At 42.2% G+C, this 17,566-nt stretch overlaps 1 long non-coding RNA gene across 2 annotated transcripts in view; it reads right to left on the reverse strand.

Moving 5' to 3' along the window:
* Positions 1-17,566, reverse strand: part of LOC132593781 (uncharacterized) — a 105,982-nt gene that overhangs the window by 77,761 nt on the left and 10,655 nt on the right. The window contains exons 2-6 of one of the 2 annotated variants that reach the window (XR_009559610.1): positions 13,065-13,159; positions 11,941-12,078; positions 11,259-11,368; positions 10,731-11,170; positions 10,016-10,167 (exon numbers count right to left, since the gene is read on the reverse strand). This is a non-coding gene — a long non-coding RNA (uncharacterized lncRNA). Of the gene's footprint in view, positions 1-10,015; positions 10,168-10,730; positions 11,171-11,258; positions 11,449-11,940; positions 12,079-13,064; positions 13,160-17,566 lie in introns of both variants that reach the window. The other variant, XR_009559611.1, reaches the window with a different exon arrangement.

Consider the following 17,566-nt stretch of genomic DNA (forward strand, 5'->3'; position numbering starts at 1 on the left):
TGGAATGTCCTATAAATATCAATTAAGTCCATCTTGTTTAATGTATCATTTAAAGCTGTGTTTCCTTATTTATTTTCATTTTGGATGATCTATCCATTGGTGAAAGTGGGGTGTTAAAGTCCCCTACTATGAATGTGTTATTGTCGATTTCCCCTTTTATGGCTGTTAGTATTTGCCTTATATATTGAGGTGCTCCTATGCTGGGTGCATAAATATTTACAATTGTTATATCTTTTTCTTGGATCAATCCCTTGATCATTATGTAGTGTCCTTCTTTGTCTCTTCTAATAGTCTTTATTTTAAAGTCTATTTTGTCTGATATGAGAATTGCTACTCCAGCTTTCTTTTGGTTTCCATTTGCATGAAATATATTTTTCCATCCCCTTACTTTCAGTCTGTATGTGTCTCTAGGTCTGAAGTGGGTCTCTTGTAGACAGCAAATATATGGGTCTTGTTTTTGTATCCATTCAGCCAATCTGTGTCTTTTGGTGGGAGCATTTAGTCCATTTACATTTAAGGTAATTATCGATATGTATGCTCCTATTCCCATTTTCTTAATTGTTTTGGGTTCATTATTGTAGGTCTTTTCCTTCTCTTGTGTTTCCTGCCTAGAGAAGTTCCTTTAGCAGTTGTAAAGCTCGTGTGGTGGTGCTGAACTCTCTCAGCTTTTGCTTGTCTGTAAAGGTTTTAATTTCTCCATCAAATCTGAATGAGATCCTTGCTGGGTAGAGTAATCTTGGTTGCAGGTTTTTCTCCTTCATCACTTTAAATATGTCCTGCCAGTCCCTTCTGGCTTGCAGAGTTTCTGCTGAAAGATCAGCTGTTAACCTTATGGGGATTCCCTTGTGTGTTATTTGTTGTTTTTCCCTTGCTGCTTTTAATATGCTTTCTTCGTATTTAGTTTTTGACAGTTTGATTAATATGTGTCTTGGCATTTTCTCCTTGGACTTATCCTGTATGGGACTCTCTGTGCCTCCTGGACTTGATTACTATTTCCTTTCCCATATTAGGGAAGTTTTCAACTATAATCTCTTCAAATATTTTCTCAGTCCCTTTCTTTTTCTCTTCTTCTTCTGGAACCCCTATAATTCGAACGTTGGTGCGTTTAATGTTGTCCCAGAGGTCTCTGAGACTGTCTTCAGTTCTTTTCATTCTTTTTTCTTTATTCTGCTCTGCAGTAGTTATTTCCACTATTTTATCTTCCAGGTGACTTATCTGTTCTTCTGCCTCAGTTATTCTGCTCTTGATCCCATCTAGAGTATTTTTCATTTCATTTATTGTGTTGTTCATCATTGTTTGTTTCATCTTTAGTTCTTCTAGGTCCTTGTTAAATGTTTCTTGCATTTTGTCTATTCTATTTCCAAGATTTTGGATCATCTTTACTATCATTATTCTGAATTCTTTTTCAGGTAGACTGCCTATTTCCTCTTCATTTGTTAGGTCTGTGGGTTTTTATCTTGCTCCTTCATCTGCTGTGTGTTTTTCTGTCTTCTCATTTTGCTTATCTTACTGTGTTTGGGGTCTCCTTTTTGCAGGCTGCAGGTTCGTAGTTCCCATTGTTTTTGATGTCTGTCCCCAGTGGCTAAGGTTGGTTCAGTGGGTTGTGTAGGCTTCCTGGTGGAGGGGACTGGTGTCTGTGTTCTGGTGGATGAGGCTGGATCTCGTCTTTGTGGTGGGCAGGACCATGTCAGGTGGTGTGTTTTGGGGTGTCTGTGGACTTATTCTGATTTAGGGCAGCCTCTCTGCTAATGGGTAGGGTTGTGTTCCTGTCTTGCTAGTTGTTTGGCATAGGATGTCCAGCACTGTAGCTTGCTGGTCGTTGAGTGAAGCTGGGTGCTGGTGTTGAGATGGAGATCTCTGGGAGATTTTCGCCGTTTGACATTATGTGGAGCTGGGAGGTCTCTTGTGGACCCATGTCCTGAAGTTGGCTCTCCCACCTCAGAAGCACAACACTAACTCCTGGCTGCAGCACCAAGAGCCTTTCATCCACACGGCTCAGAAGAAAAGGGAGAAAAAGTAGAAAGAAAGAATTAGTAGAAGAAGAAAGGAAGGAAGGAAGGAAGGAAGGAAGGAAGAAAGAAAGAAAGAAAGAAAGAAAGAAAGAAAGAAAGAAAGGAGGGAGGGAGGGAGGGAGGAAGGAAGGAAGGAGGGAAGGAAGGAAAAAAGAAAGAAGATAAAGTAAAATAAAGTAAGATAAAATATAATAAAGTTATTAAAATAAAAAAGATTATTAAGAGAAAAAAACAAAAAAACGGATAGAGCCCTGGCACAAATGGTGGAAGCAAAGCTATACAGACAAAATCTCACACAGAAGCATACACATACACACTCACAAAAAGAGGAAAAGGGGAAAAAATCATAAATCTTCCTCTCAGAGTCCACCTCCTTAATTTGGGATGATTCGCTGTCTATTCATGTATTCCACAGATGCAGGTACATCAGGATGATTGTGGAGATTTAATCCGCTGCTTCTGAAGCTCAGCTGGGAGAGATTTCCCTTTCTCTTCTTTGTTCTCACAGCTCCCAGGGGCTCAGCTTTGGATCTGGCCCCGCCTCTGCGTGTAGGTTGCCTGAGGGCGTCTGTTCCCCGCTCAGACAAGACGGGGTTAAAGTAGCCGCTGATTCGGGGGCTCTGGCGCACTCAGGCCGGGGGGGAGGGAGGGGCGCGGAGTGCGGGGCGGGCCTGCGGCGGCAGAGGCCAGCGTGACGTTGCACCAGCCTGAGGCGCGCCGTGCGTTCTTCCGGGAGAGTTGTCCCTGGATCCCGGGACCCTGGCAGTGGCGGGCTGCACAGGCTCCCCGGAAAGGGGGGTGTGGAGAGTGACCTGTGCTCGCACACAGGCTTCTTGGCGGCGGCAGCAGCAGCCTTAGCGTCTCCCGCCCGTCTCTGGGGTCCACGCTTTTAGCCGCGGCTCGCGCCCGTCTCTGGAGCTCCTTTAAGCAGCGCTCTCAATCCCCGCTCCTCGCGCACCAGGAAACAAAGAGGGAAGAAAAAGTCTCTTGCCTCTTCGGCAGGTCCAGAGTTTCCCCCGGACTCCCTCCCGGCCAGCCGTGGCGCACTAACCCCCTGCAGGCTGTGTTCACGCCGCCAACCGCAGTCCTCTCCCTGCGCTCCGACCGAAGCCCGAGCCTCAGCTCCCAGCCCCGCCCGCCCCGGCGGGTGAGCAGACAAGCCTCGGGCTGGTGAGTGCCGGTCGGCCCTGATCCTCTGTGCGGGAATTTCTCCGCTTTGCCCTCCGCACCCCAGTGGCTGTGCTCTCCTCCGCGGCGCCGAAGCTCCCCCCCTCCGCCACCCGCAGTCTCCGCCCGCGAAGGGGCTTCTACTGTGTGGAAACCCTTCCTCCTTCACAGCTTCCTCCCACTGGTGCAGGTCCCGTCCCTATCCTTTTGTCTCTCTTTTTTCTTTTGCCCTACCCAGGTACGTGGGGGGGTTTCTTGCCTTTTGGGAGGTCTGAGGTCTTCTGCCAGCGTTCAGTAGGTGTTCTGTAGGAGTTGTTCCACGTGTATATGTATTTCTGGTGTATCTGTGGGGAGGAAGGTGATCTCCGCGTCTTACTCTTCCGCCATCTTCCCGGAAGTCTGCTCCTGAATTCCCGTAACTTGTATTTTTAAGTGTTTCCTCTTAGAGAGATTAGGGAATCTCTTAAATTTCTTTTTTTTTTTTCTTTTTGGTTTTCTAGTTTCCTTGAAAAAAAAACATGAGTTTTTAAATTTCTCTGGCATTTATTAAGATCTAATTGTTTTCACTCTATCACTGCTTTTAATTCAGAAAGCCATCTTCATCCAGATATTTCAGTTAAAAACTTCCTTGCTTCCTACTTGGTATCTCTTTTGGGACTTATAAGGACTTGGCCGAAAGTTACAACTATTACCACAAATATAACTATTACACACTGCTTTGCAGTTATCTGTTTGGCAGAAGATTCTCATGAGAAGAAATCACTCCATTCATCTCCCTGTGTTTCCATCTCTGACCACAAGTGTTTGGCACATGATAGGGACTTGACAAGGGTGTCTTGGAGAAATAAATGGCGATAGGGGTCTGAACAGCTGGGCCTTATTCCTACCCCTTCCACGGTCACAGTGTGAACACAGGCCTACTCACTGCACTCGTTTACAAAAGCTAAATCCTGCTTCTCAGCATGTTGTAGTGCGATCCTAAAGAAACCAAGCAAATCTAACCAGAGAAGCATTTGAGTTGTATACGTTTCTTTGTGTTCTCCCTTCCATGACACAGGAGGGCCTCATTAAATTACTTGCAATGAAGGGGTTTTCTTTACTATAAGACAGTATAGCTAGAAGTTTAGATCATAGGCTGTGGAAACAATTCCTGGGATTAAAGGCGAGTTTTGCTACACACTGTAGTTTTGCGAAGTTAGTATCTTTCCCTGTAAAATGGGGAAAGTACACCTCTGACAGGGCCATCTGGAGGATTAGTTGAGATAACGTCCGTGAACCTAGCACATAGGCAAGGGACAGTGAAGGTGAAGAGCTCTTTTTATTAGCTCTGTTCTCCCTCTAGCCCATCTTCATTGAGTGCTTACCATTCACCGAAAGTTTTTAACGGGTTGTTTGACACAGGCTAGCACATTACATGGAGGTGTGTATTCTCGTGCCCACTGGCCTTACTGGTTGAAAGAAGGCAACTCCCTCAGCATCTCTGGCCATGCTGAGAATGAGGGGCTGCGCTTAATCCTCTCTGGCCCTGCAGTTCTGGGATTGTCCTGTAGGATGGCCGTGATTAATAGAAAAGCCTTCTCAGCAAGCTTTGCTCTTGTGCTCTGTCTCTGCAAAGATGAACCATTATTTTTCATCTCATCCTGTCATCAGTGCCCCTCAGTCATCCCTTGATGCTTCCACTTACATATGTGCTGCAAGGTCTGAGGGCCTGGATGCCACCCTTATTCTGTCTTCATTCATGCTGTGATTTCTCACCTATTGAGAACTGTTCTATTTGTGTATCATTCCAGCAGCTGGCTTCCTCCTGGTCTTTTTATTTCTCTTATTTGCTTTACAAATTAGAGAGAAAAATTCTTTCCTCATTTTTTATTTCTGTCATGGGGCTGGGGGCTGGGAGTAAGCTGGTCTTCAAATGTCTTTCTTCATGCCCAGAAAACAGGAAATCGAAGGGCACTGTAGAATTTGTTTTTAAGCTAAAGTACATCTGGGATTGTACCTGCTTGGGTGTCTGGGCTGTAAATAAATACTAAACAAGTGGTTATTTCACCAGGGTTTTAACTACAGGCTCATTTGCTTCTGTGAAATTCTAAGTGAGACTCATTTTTTAAATGGCTGGTGAAGAGAGACTACAAACTCTGTATTCTAGGCAAATGGTATAGCCTCCTAAGGCCATCCACCATGTGCCAGCCAAGTGTCTAAATTGCTACAGCTCAAATCCCACTCCAGTAAACAACATTAACCGAAAGGTTCACTTTGATGAATCATTTTCAAGTCCTGAAAAGTTGTCCACGCTGACATTCAGTGTGGCATAGGGGGAAAAACATCATTTTAGAGACAGGGTGATCTGAGTTTGAGTAATTTGCAGGACAGTACGAAGATTAAAAATAATAAAATCATAGTAGATCCTGCTTACTGGGAACTTACTCCTTCCTGGCCCTAGGTTTAGCACTTCCCAATATCATCTTGTTGAATTCTCAACACAACGCTTGGAGGTAAATAAACACTCACATTACCCAGTTTTGCGGATGACAGAAGGGGGGCTCTGAGAGCTTCAGTGACCTCACCTAAACTCACGCTGATGGTAAATGGCAGAACCAGGATTCATATCCTGTCCTGCCTGAAACCCAGAACTGCTCTGAACCAGTGGTCTCCAGAATCAGGTCTGGACAATAGCACTTCCTTGGCGGTACAGGAGTCCCCTGAGGATCCCAGAAAGAAACAGAAACCACTGGCTTCACCCTGGGAGACGCTGATTCAGAGGCTCTCAGATGTGAGCCAAGGAATTCTGACAGCAGCCCCAGTCTACCACCTACTCCACAATAACCCCTGGATTCTGGATTTGTAGGAGAAGATTCCGGAAACAGTCTCTATATTGTGGCTGCAGAAGAGAGAAAGACTGGTGGGTTTGGAGGTAAAGACATAGGCTGTCATCTTTAGAGCAAGTTGCTTGATGGTGCTGTACCTCAACTTCACACATCTGAGAAGGGTGTCATAGCATGTACCTGTATCTTCTAAGGTTGTAATGAAGATCAGAAGAGATAATGGTAGACTGTTATATACACGCATGTCCTACACATATTCCTATAGTATTCTGTTTCTTATTCCTGGGTGGAGAAGACTTCAGTGCTCTATCTAGAACAACGTGGATCCAGTTTCTACCATTTTTTAAAAAATTGGTACAGTTGATTTACAATGCTATATTGGAAACCTCGTTCCCCACAGCCTCAGTGGCTTTATTTCCAACAACCAGCACCTTCAGGTCCTTCTGAAGGCTGCCCTGGGGCAGCTGAAGTTGCTTTGTCCTCAGAGGTTTACCTGGGGGGTTAGGGAGGGAGGGGAGGCCCTCCTGGCTCAGGTTGGGACAATTCTGAGGCATAAGCTACTCTGCAGAGCTCCTCTGCAGGGTCAGGACTCTAGGCTTCAGCCTGAGATCACACCCTTGCGTGGCTTTTCCCCCTTTCCACCTTGCTCGCTCTCCCATCAGTCTCTCCTGGGAGCCCTTCCGTAATATGTTGCACAGGAATCTTCCACTTAAGATCTGCTCTAACCTAACCTCTAGGATTTCCCCCCAAAGTCTGAGAGCAGTGCCCTTCTATCTGGGACCCACCAACACAGACAATCATAGATTCCCCTTGGTCTTTCCTTCTCCCCAAGCCCAGCACCACATTCTAGTTTAGGTTGTGATGGAGTTCTAGACTCTCACACTGATAGTCAACATTTTTTCCCCTGCCTTTCAGCTGAAGAAAAGGCCCAAGGCACCGGGGCTGCTGGAGGTGGAGGGCAGGCCAGGCGTAGACTGTGGCACACGTGCTTGGTAACTGCCACATCTCCTCCCAGGGCAGTGAATGAAACAGCTGCTCAAATGGGAGGAGGGGAAAAGGGGAGAAGTTGATGGGGTGACACCAGTTAATATTTCCAAAATATTCTACCACGTGACTCAGTATCACAGTTGCTTTTCTCACTTTTGTTTATTGTTAGCTTGCTTTTTACTCATTGGTTCTCACTGGTCAACACTTTGAGAAGGAAGTTTCCCCAAAGTGACTTCCGCCACTATTCTCTTTTGAGTGGCAGATAAAGGCCCCTCTAAATAGGACTCTGTGCTACCAGATCCCTCTTTGACTCTCTCATCCTGAGTTGGACAGGATCCGTAGGGTGTGAGGGAAGTCAAAACTCCTGAAATTTCCAGAGAAAAGTAAAGTCTCTGAACACTAGGATGAGTAGCCTTTTGAGCAACCAAATATTTTTCACAGCATGGCTATCTCAGTTCAGCTCATTTATTCAAGCTACAGAAGGAAATTCTCGTTAGAAAAAATAAAAACCTGAACTCTTAGAGTTAGTGCATCCCTCTGCCTGAATATTAAACATCTTTAGACCCAAAATAGCTGTAAGAAACTAGTTTAGGGAAAGGATTGACACAATGATCCTAAAATGAATGTTACCAACTGCTCCACATCATATATTTAGAAAGCATCTGTTTATGTTGTTTTGCTGTTCTAATGACTAAAATCTGAATGGTTTAATCATCTTTCAAATATCAAATAATCTTTATTTTGACTAATGTCCTTATCGGTCCAGACTTTCAAACCCGAGTACCTAGAATGAGACAACATAGCCATTTTCATGCCAGCAAGAGAAGCAACTCTAGGTCCTCAGGGATAACAGAATCACCTCACGTCCCAGCTTACGGCGTGGCGCAGCCCATGTGATGCTGAAGCAGCCAGGTGAAAAGCAGAACATCCGACGCCTCCAACAGCTATTTCAGCTGCACGAAGAGTCGGAACGGCTGTATTTTACCCCTGGCTAATAGATTTAGGTTTTTAATGAATGACTGAGACAACTGGATTTTTCTGAAAAATAAATTTATGACTGAGATGACTTAGAAAGGAAGGCTGCCATAGGAAAAGAAGATCAATTCCCAACCAATCTGGGGAACAAAAGATGGTTAAAAACTCTATAAAGAATCCTAACTCAGGGCCTATGATAATAAGCTACTTAAAGCTTACGGGAAGGGAAACACACAAAACCCACAGTTGAAAAAAAAGGCATCAACACTTTTAGGTATTAGATGAAAAAGACTGAATTCCATTTTAGAATCACTTCAGTAAAATTGTAAATGATGGTTATAAACATACTGCAGTAACCTAAAAATAATAATAAAATAATAATAAAAAATAATAAGCTATTATTATATGATGTTACATATATAAGAACACTAGAAAATGTATTACCAAATTTCATGCCATCAATGGTTAGTTACATCCACACGTACTTTAAGGCATACGCAAAACTGCCAACAGTCGAGTTAGATTTGGGGAACTATTTTCCTTTTCTCTATTTTCAAAACTTTCTGTAATAAGGTTAAATTCCTCATAAAAATATGAAAATATAAACCCATTTAAAATTACACCAATTTTAAAATGGGCCCTGAGGCACACTTTAAGAGCTCTGAAATCAGAGCTGCACCGCGTGGTCACTGTTTGCGGGTCACCAGAAATGCCACGGCTGCCACTGCCTCTTGGTTCCCTGAAACTTGCAGAAGGGGCGTCAGTGGCTTGAAGAAAATTCTAAAAACAACCGCCCCTACTCGCTGCGAGCAGCCTTCAGAGGCCGAGTCAGGCACATTAGTTTCCACTAGGATCCCGGCCCCATCTCTCCCCAGTCAAGTGCCTTCACCCAGCGCTGGTTTTATAACAAAACAAAGAAGTTTTTCTTCATAAATAAAGATTGTTTGCACAGAAAAAAATCCTAGAAAGACAACGTAGATGTCACTACAAACACAGAGAAACTACCACAACCCTTGACTGAAAATCATGTAGAACACTTTCTGTTTCCAGTGTACAGCAAAACAACAAATAAAACCACAACCATGTAAACAAAAGACTGATTGCTGCTAAATCAAGAATCACAACAGCATCTCCTCTTAATCAATGAAACGGTGGAGAACACATGCTTTTTTTAAAAAGTTGCCCAAGGTTCCCTTAAATCTAATCTCCTTAAGATTTTACTTCTAATTCAACACACGCTGGGACGTAAAAATTCTGTTGGAGATCCTCGTGGAAGATGTGAGAAGCGAATGCTGGGTTCAGACTGTACACGATGAAAAGAAAAATAAACCAGACAAAGAGAGCACACACACACAGCTATCCTCAAACCACTGCATCATTCACAATCATCGATGACTTCGACTGAACTAGTGATACAGAACAGTTGGACTCGATAGAGGGACAAAGTTTTAATGATATCTTCGTCCATTCATTCTGCTGATGGTTTCCTTCTTACGTATGCATAGAGAGGGATACACGATAAAAGATATCTGGGTCTAATCAAGGCTAATACTCTTTTCAACAAGTGGAAAATGAATGATCTAAGTGATAAGGAATCATTATGCCATAGTTCAATTGGCAGCAACTTTTCTCCTTAGTGGAATATAAAATAACGGTGAAATCTTGCAATCAGCGGTGTCTTAGCTTGAATGAAATTCAGCATTACCAACCCCAGGCATTTTCAGCAGGTTTTGCAGCTACTTTTAGCAGTTATCCGGTATTTTGTAACTACTGTGCTCTTCTATTTTGTTTAACACCACACCCATTATTTAGGGGAAAATCATTAACCAAGTTAACTGGTAGTTGTAAATGGACAGAGGTCTTGAAAACAGGAAGGCCAGTGAAATGATACTGAGACTGAAGATGGTTAAACATAATTTCAGGAAAAACAGCTATAAGGGACTTTTTATGCCTTCTAATCATCTGGGAGAAATAATCGATCTTTAGCGACAGAAAGAATTCCAACTGGCAGAAAAATCTACCTCCAGGGAACAAGTCAGATAAAAGCCTTACCCTGGGCTTCCCTGGTGGCGCAGTGGTTGGGAGTCCGCCTGCCGATGCAGGGAACACGGGTTCGTGCCCCGGTCCGGGAGGATCCTACATGCCGCGGAGCGGCTGGGCACGTGAGCCATGGCCGCTGAGCCTGCGCGTCCGGAGCCTGTGCTCTGCAACGGGAGAGGCCACAAGAGTGAGAGGCCCGCGTACCACAAAAAACAAACAAACAAAAAAAAACGAGGTATGTCCAGAGAGCTATCGGAGTTCGGGAGAAATAAAGGGACATTTGCAGACAGTGCCCCAAGCTTCTCCTTGATGATGCTTCACAGCTGTGTGCAGAATTTGTCCTCAAAATAGAAGACGACAGGGGGACACAGAGTATGAGCATACACAGGTGGGCAGCTGTAGGGATAAGGGTTCTGGGTTGTGTAATCCCCATGGAAACACCACCAGGGGAACAGAATGTCTGAATACCTGCCACGCCCCACCTTCACCTAATAGGTGGGTAAATAAACCCACTTTGACCAATGGCTACCACTTACTGGACTATGACAGAATGAAAATGTCTGTGCTTTAACAAGACGTGGATTAGGTCCATAAGCCTCCTTGTTCTAAAAAAAAACCAGAAAATATTTGGTGCCAGTTTTTCCTATTGTATGAACATTTCAAAATCCAAATTTTATGGTAAGAGTAATAATGGAAATCTCTTTTCTAAATGTTTATTAAAACATACCACTTATACTGAGCCTGCACGTCTGGAGCCCGTGCTCTGCAACAAGAGAGGCCGCGATAGTGAGAGGCCCGCGCACCGCGATGAAGAGTGGCCCCCGCTTGCCACAACTAGAGAAAGCCCTCGCACAGAAACGAAGACCTAACACAGCAAAAATAAATTCATTAATTAATAAACTCCTGCCCCCAACATCTTAAAAAAAAAATCACTTAATAGAATGTGCTTAGGTGAATCTGGACCTCAAGATTTTTTTTTTAACCCTCCGTAGAGACATTTAAGAAAGCAAAAGTGGACTGAGATCGGGCTAAGTTATGGACATTCTACACATTCTTTCTGAGATCGATTTTCTTCAGATTTCAGAAGGTTCTGATGTCATATGATCACGTGACAATCTCCTTGGCTCTGTAGGGCCAGTCTCTCCCTGGGGTAGAGAAAAGATTTCCCTAGAGAGAAGAAACATTTCCAACGTCAGTTACTCTAGGGAATGATCCATTCTACGGCAGGAAATGAAGACTCTGGGAGAGGTATTACCTTGGGTGTTACGAGGTGCCGGCTGTATCCGAGCTATGTGGTCTGGAGACCCTGGCAGCATGTGGAGAGGTAGGCCAGGCACTGAACTGCTGCCGCCCCGTGAAGACCAGCTGCGACGAGGCAGAACAAACTCAGCTGGATGCTCGGGGCCTGGGCCTCCACCGGGGCAGTTTTCTCTGTGCTGTATTTCCTTATGTAATGGGAGTAATGGTTTTAAACCTCCTAATGTAAGTTTACTTTTTTCTTTTCTGCTTCCTCTCTGTGATGACATTTATCCCTACAGGGAAGGGGAAAGCAGCATGGACCAGACTCTGCCTAGGCACCATCCCAGATCCACACGCAGGCTTTGCTTACTGGCCTGTGAAGCCCCCAGTGGGCCTCATCCTCTTCCACAGGTCACACAGCCAGTTGTCTCTGCAGCTACAGACAGCGCCACCCCCTTCTCTCCCATTGCACTGAGGTGAGGGTACGCTGGGGCTCGTTTGGCATTCCTGTTAGCGTTAAAGCTCCATGGGCCTGACCGTGACCCATAGGATATGGGAGGCAGGGCACGATGCTTCTCCCTTCCTCTCCCCGACTGGATATACAGTCCCTTCATTTATCCCCCCTAAAGACATCCCGGGAGACTGAGCAATGGTCTTGTCATTATGCTCAACAACACATTCCCCTTACATTTTCTTACCCTCCTTCTCTGTGTCACTTGTCCTTCCCCTACTCCTGCTTCTTTGGGATTGCATTTCCCAAATCAAACGTCAGTGTGGCCTCAGGCTCTGCTTTCTCAGGGTGGGCTAGGCTGACACCATAATCCCCAGAGTCCGTCCTTGGAAGAAGGAGGAGATGAAATAAGAGATCTAGCCAGATGGGAAAAAGAAGTGAGAGACAGAATCATAGGATGAAAACATAGACTCTGGAGCCAGACTGCCTGGATTCAAATTCTGGTTCCAACCCTTACTAGCTGGGTGACCTTGGGCAAGTTATACAGCTCTGAATACATACTTTTCTAAATTGTAAAAACAGAGTGATAATAGAACCTGCTTCACAGGGCTGTTGTGAGGACTGAATGAGCTAATTAGCAGAAGAGTGCCTGATACGTGGTAAGAGCTATATTAGCGTAGCAGCTATTCACCATCACCACCACCACCGTCATCATCCAGGCCGCAAAGGTGCTGGGAGAATGAGGGAGGGGGAAAAAAGAAAAGCAAGAGATTAGCTGCCAGCATCCTTAATTCCAACTCCCATCAAACAAAGGAATGGGAGACTGCGATTGGAGAGGTGTATAACCCCAAGATGGGTGCTCCAGATGGGTCTGAGGGCATCTAAGAACATAGCAGCCAGGGCCTCAGTTCCCTTGGGCACAGCACAGGTGAGGTGAAAGCCTCTCTGAGAAGCATTCGGTTCAGTCCCAGTATTGCTCCAGCGGGGAGCACAGTATCCGTGAACAGAGAGAAGTGAGACGGAGCCCCCAGCTCTGAGCAGGGAATCCAGAAATACCAGCTTGGCAGGGGTGGAGGGGCCCAGGTGTGGGGAGAGTGGTGCAAAGAATTCTGAGAGAATGGGGGGAACCAGGAGATTCTTGGAGACAAGAATGCCCATGGTGCAGCACACTGAGGGCTGAGCTTTGCAGATACTGCAGCCTACATCTGGGGCTGTCAGCAGAGAGACTGGGACAGGACCAAACGTAGCAGGCACCAGTACCAATCACCCACAGGATCTGCAGAATGAGGGGATTTCAGAGGAAGTTGTACATTATCTGGAAAATAGCACGCAGACCAGAGCCACGCGCTCTCATCCCCACAATGGATTTACCTATGATCTTCCCTGCACGGAGGTACCAACTTGGGAAGGCAAAGAGCGGAGGGAACTCTTTAAGACAGAGGGATCACTCCTGAAAGACCTGTGACCTGTGAATGGGTTAAATATTTATCAGAAGATATATTAAAAATATTTATATTATATTTATATTTTATTATAAATATAAATAATTTAATATAAATAATATAATATAAATATATATTTATATTATATTAAACGTAAATAAAGTATATTATAAATATTTATCAGAAGGTATATTATAAATCAGGAGGATCCTGATTTATATTTTCATAGAAAATTTCACTTTCTTCCCCTTCGCCCTGCCCCTCCTTCATCAGTGGGAAGGAGAGCCCTGGTGCCAGATATTATCAGTTATAAGCCATGAAGGCAGTTACATTATCTTTGCACATCAGAAGAACTCTCAGAAATAACAGGGCATTCAAAAAGCATCATTGCAGAACTCAGGTGTGTAGAGTAATGATTTCTGACAATAAAATCCTTTGGGGCTTGTAACATTGAATTTTAAGATTTTTTAAAAATCCCCTGGACATTAATATTATCCCTTTAAGACCACTTCCACTTATTTTCTCCTCCAAAGGAGGAATTGGGGTGAGGGAGGTGTGTACCAGACATTCAATGTGTCTGAAATCACAGGGCGCGGGGGGCCAGCCGTGTTCATTCAAAATGGGCAAAATATTCTGCTCCCTTTTCACTGGGGTAAACAGCACATATCCCTTAAGGTCAAGCAAGTACAGAACCTCAAGCATGAATAATTAATAAGGATGTACAAGATGTCAGAACTCACGTTCCCTGGATTTGCTAAGATACAGATAAATTGGAATCTGACAAAAACAAATTGTGTTTAATAACCCTTAAAGACGTGATCTCTGAAGCATTCTGCACTGCTCTGGTTGCCCCCTGTCCAACTTCTTCTATCTCAATTTATAGTTGACAAAGACTAGCGAGAAAAGAATGTTTGAACTTAAGTAATAAAATCAGTTACCAAACCACTTACTTTATCACATACTTAATGTGCTTCCCTACCACCTTTTTAATATAACTTTCTAATCTCTCTATTTAGGGAAGACACATAAAGTATCATTTAGTTTCAGCTGAGAAAGCGTCTTCCACAGCCAGCTCTGGGATCAGAGTCACGGAATGAATCATCTTTGCGAACTTTCTTGGTTATGTGGAAGAGATGGGTGGTATAAGGTAGCTCTCCTTAGAGCAGGAAAAGAAAAAGCCCTCTGATACTCCCAAAGCGAAACTTCCCAAGACCGGACATAGTTCTACCCTGGGCAAGACTATGAAAATAGGGAGAAATTATATTGCTATAAGATTCTGTATTCCTCCACATTTTTATCAATCATTTCTCCTTGGGGGACCTTTAAACCTCTCCATTAGTTCTTGACAAATGTTACTCATTTGCCTTTCTCAGATTATCCAAATATTTCCTTCCTTCAAGAACAGATGTGCCCAGTTAGGGAGCAACTGTACGTGTCTCACAATTAAAGGAGAGAAAACATGAGGACCCTAAGTTACTCCAAAAGGAATTTAATACAAATAACCCCTTCCCCACAAAAAAGGAAAGCATTACCAAAACTCAAGGCAGCATTCAAGGTTAAGTGGGTCCAAAGGTTTTCAGCAACTCCATAACTACCTAGAGTTAAATTATGTCTTCAGTGTGTGTCTTTCATGGTGCTGTGTGTGTGTGTGTGTGTGTGTGTGTGTGACAAAATAATGCTAATTACAAAACTTTTCTTCAGAGCCTTGACACATCCAAAAAAATAAATATTCCTTTCCTCTATCTCACATAGTTAATTTAGATTGATATTAAGAAAAATTATGGAACTAAAAGTGGGACTAGGAAGGCCACATCATTAAGGGAAAAGGGAAAAATACATGTCACATGTTATCATTCATTGAGTATAAAGACTACATTAAAAAATAATATTTTCTGATAAAGCTGGAACTTCCAACCACTGAGGAAACAATGTATTATTCACTAAATGGTTTTGGAACACACTACCAATCATTTGTACAACAAATTACAGTAGTTCATATATTATAATGCACCAAAATGAATTCCATATAGATTACAGATTTAGATATAAAAGCAAAACCATAAAATACTAACAGAATGTAGGAGTGATGATTTACGTAATCATGGTGTGGAAATGGCCTTTGTAAGAATTGTGTCAAAAGCAAAAACCATTTTAAAAAGGATTAAATTTAATCATATAAATTAGAACTCGTATATTTCAAAGATCCATTGTGAAGAAAAATTAAAGCAATGCAAAAATTCCAGAAAATATATTTGCAATATATGATGAGAAAATAATTGAGATATTGAAAGTCTGTCAGAAACAAATTAGAAAAATGAAAACACCAGTAGAAAAGATTACAAATAAACTTAAAAAGCACTTTACAAAGATGAAATCAATCAGTCCTTAAGCATATGAAAAAATGTACGAAGTACTAGTCATCAAGGAAATGCACATTAAAACAATTATGAGATGCTGTTTTCATCCACCAAATTGCCAAAGATTTTTTAAAGCTAAAGTTCTAGGAATTGGCAAGTGTTCAGAAAAATGGTCTCTCAGAGAAGCATAAATTAATATATATCTTCCAGAAGTCAGTTGGGTGATATGTATGAAAAGAATTGAATTGTTCTTTCCCCTTTTCCCAAGACTCCCACTTCTGGAAATATTCCTTACCTAATAAACGTAAATGGCAATATATTAATATGTATCTGAGAATCACAGAGCAGACTGGCTCATTCACTTCCATTCCAGTTCCCTTGTAGCGTATTTCTGTCAATAAATATAAATCTATATAATCAATTTTAATGACTTCCTAATTGCATTGTGTGGATATGTGATAACTTATGTATCCATGCTAATAGACACTGAGGCCATCTCAAGATTTTGTTTATGTTAAAAATGCTTCAGAGAACATACTACTAAGTACATCTTTGCACATGTCTCCAATTAGTTCCTTAAGATACAATTCCCAGATGTAGAATTACAGAGGCAAAGTGTGCCCATCTAAAGTATAAATACATAGTTGTAAAAACTTGTAGCAATTTATTCCCATCAGTAATACAGGTGCCATTTTTCCATACCCTTGCCTCAGAGAACGTTAATAATCTTTCTAAATATTACCTTTCTTATAGGTAAAAAATAATATCTCATTGCTTTATTTGGTAATTCTTTTTTTGCATATGGAACATGAATTTGCCTATTTTTCTATTATATTAAAAATATTAACTTTGTCTACATGTGCACTGCAAATAGTTTCAACAAATATAGTTGTTTTTGACATTTATGTTAATTTTTTCAGTACAAAATTTTAAAATTTCTACATGGTTATGCCGTTAAACTTTTCCTTTATTGTTTCATTACTTAGTGTCATTTTCCGAAAGTCCTTCCCACCCAGCATAAGTGAAAAAATATTCAGTGCCTTTACTATTTTAAGAATGTTCCATTAGGAAAAATTTTAAACATATATAAAATGGAGAGAATAACACAGAAACACATCACAAAGTCAACAGTTATCAAGCATTTGCAACTGTTGCTGTATGTTATCTTTATATCTGTTTCACCAGGTTTGTTGTTTTTGTTTTTTATGGGGTTTTTTTTGCAAAAGTAATGTAAATCCCTGGTATCATATCACTCCTGTATCATTCATTATGAATCTCTAAAAACAATTTTGTTACAAATCCACAGCTACAGTTTTACATCTAACAGAATTAACAACAATTCCTTGGGATCATATACCTCAACCACTATCAAATTTCCCCAGCTGACTAAAATGGGTCTTTTTATTGCTAGTTGGTTTGAATCATTTATAAACCAGGCCCACACACTACTTTGGATTTCATGTCTCTTAGATCTCTTTTAACTTAAGAATTTCTTCTCTTTCTTTCTTTCTTTTTTTTTTTTTTTTGCGGTACGCGGGCCTCTCACTGTTGTGGCCTCTGCCGTTGTGGAGCACAGGCTCCGGACGCGCAGGCTCAGCGGCCATGGCTCACGGGCCCAGCCATGATCTTCCCGGACCGGGGTACGAACCCGTGTCCCCTGCCTGTGCTAGTTTCACTTCAGTGTAAAATAAAATAGATAAAAGTGTAAAATAAGTACAAATTGTGCAATGTAAATTTGCATTGAAAATAGTAGAAATTCTTGATGTTTTTTCAAAAACATACATTTTTTTGCTCTGTTCACTAAAAATGTCTGAAAGAAATGAAAACTACATACTCTATATCCTACTCTGTACCTTGCTTTTTCTCAATTAACAATATATGCAAAAGCTCACTCTAGTTTAGCCTGTAGATATTCTGTTAGGATATGATTTACGTGCTATAAATTTTACCCAGTTTTTAGTATACAATTCAATGATTTTTGTAAATTTACTGAGTTGTGCAACCATCACCACAATCCATTTTTTGGACATTTTCATCAGCCCAGTGAGATCCCTCATGCCCTCTTATAGTTAAT

Source organism: Globicephala melas, chromosome 17 (assembly GCF_963455315.2).
Source record: "Globicephala melas chromosome 17, mGloMel1.2, whole genome shotgun sequence".
In the NCBI taxonomy this organism is placed as follows: domain Eukaryota; kingdom Metazoa; phylum Chordata; class Mammalia; order Artiodactyla; family Delphinidae; genus Globicephala; species Globicephala melas.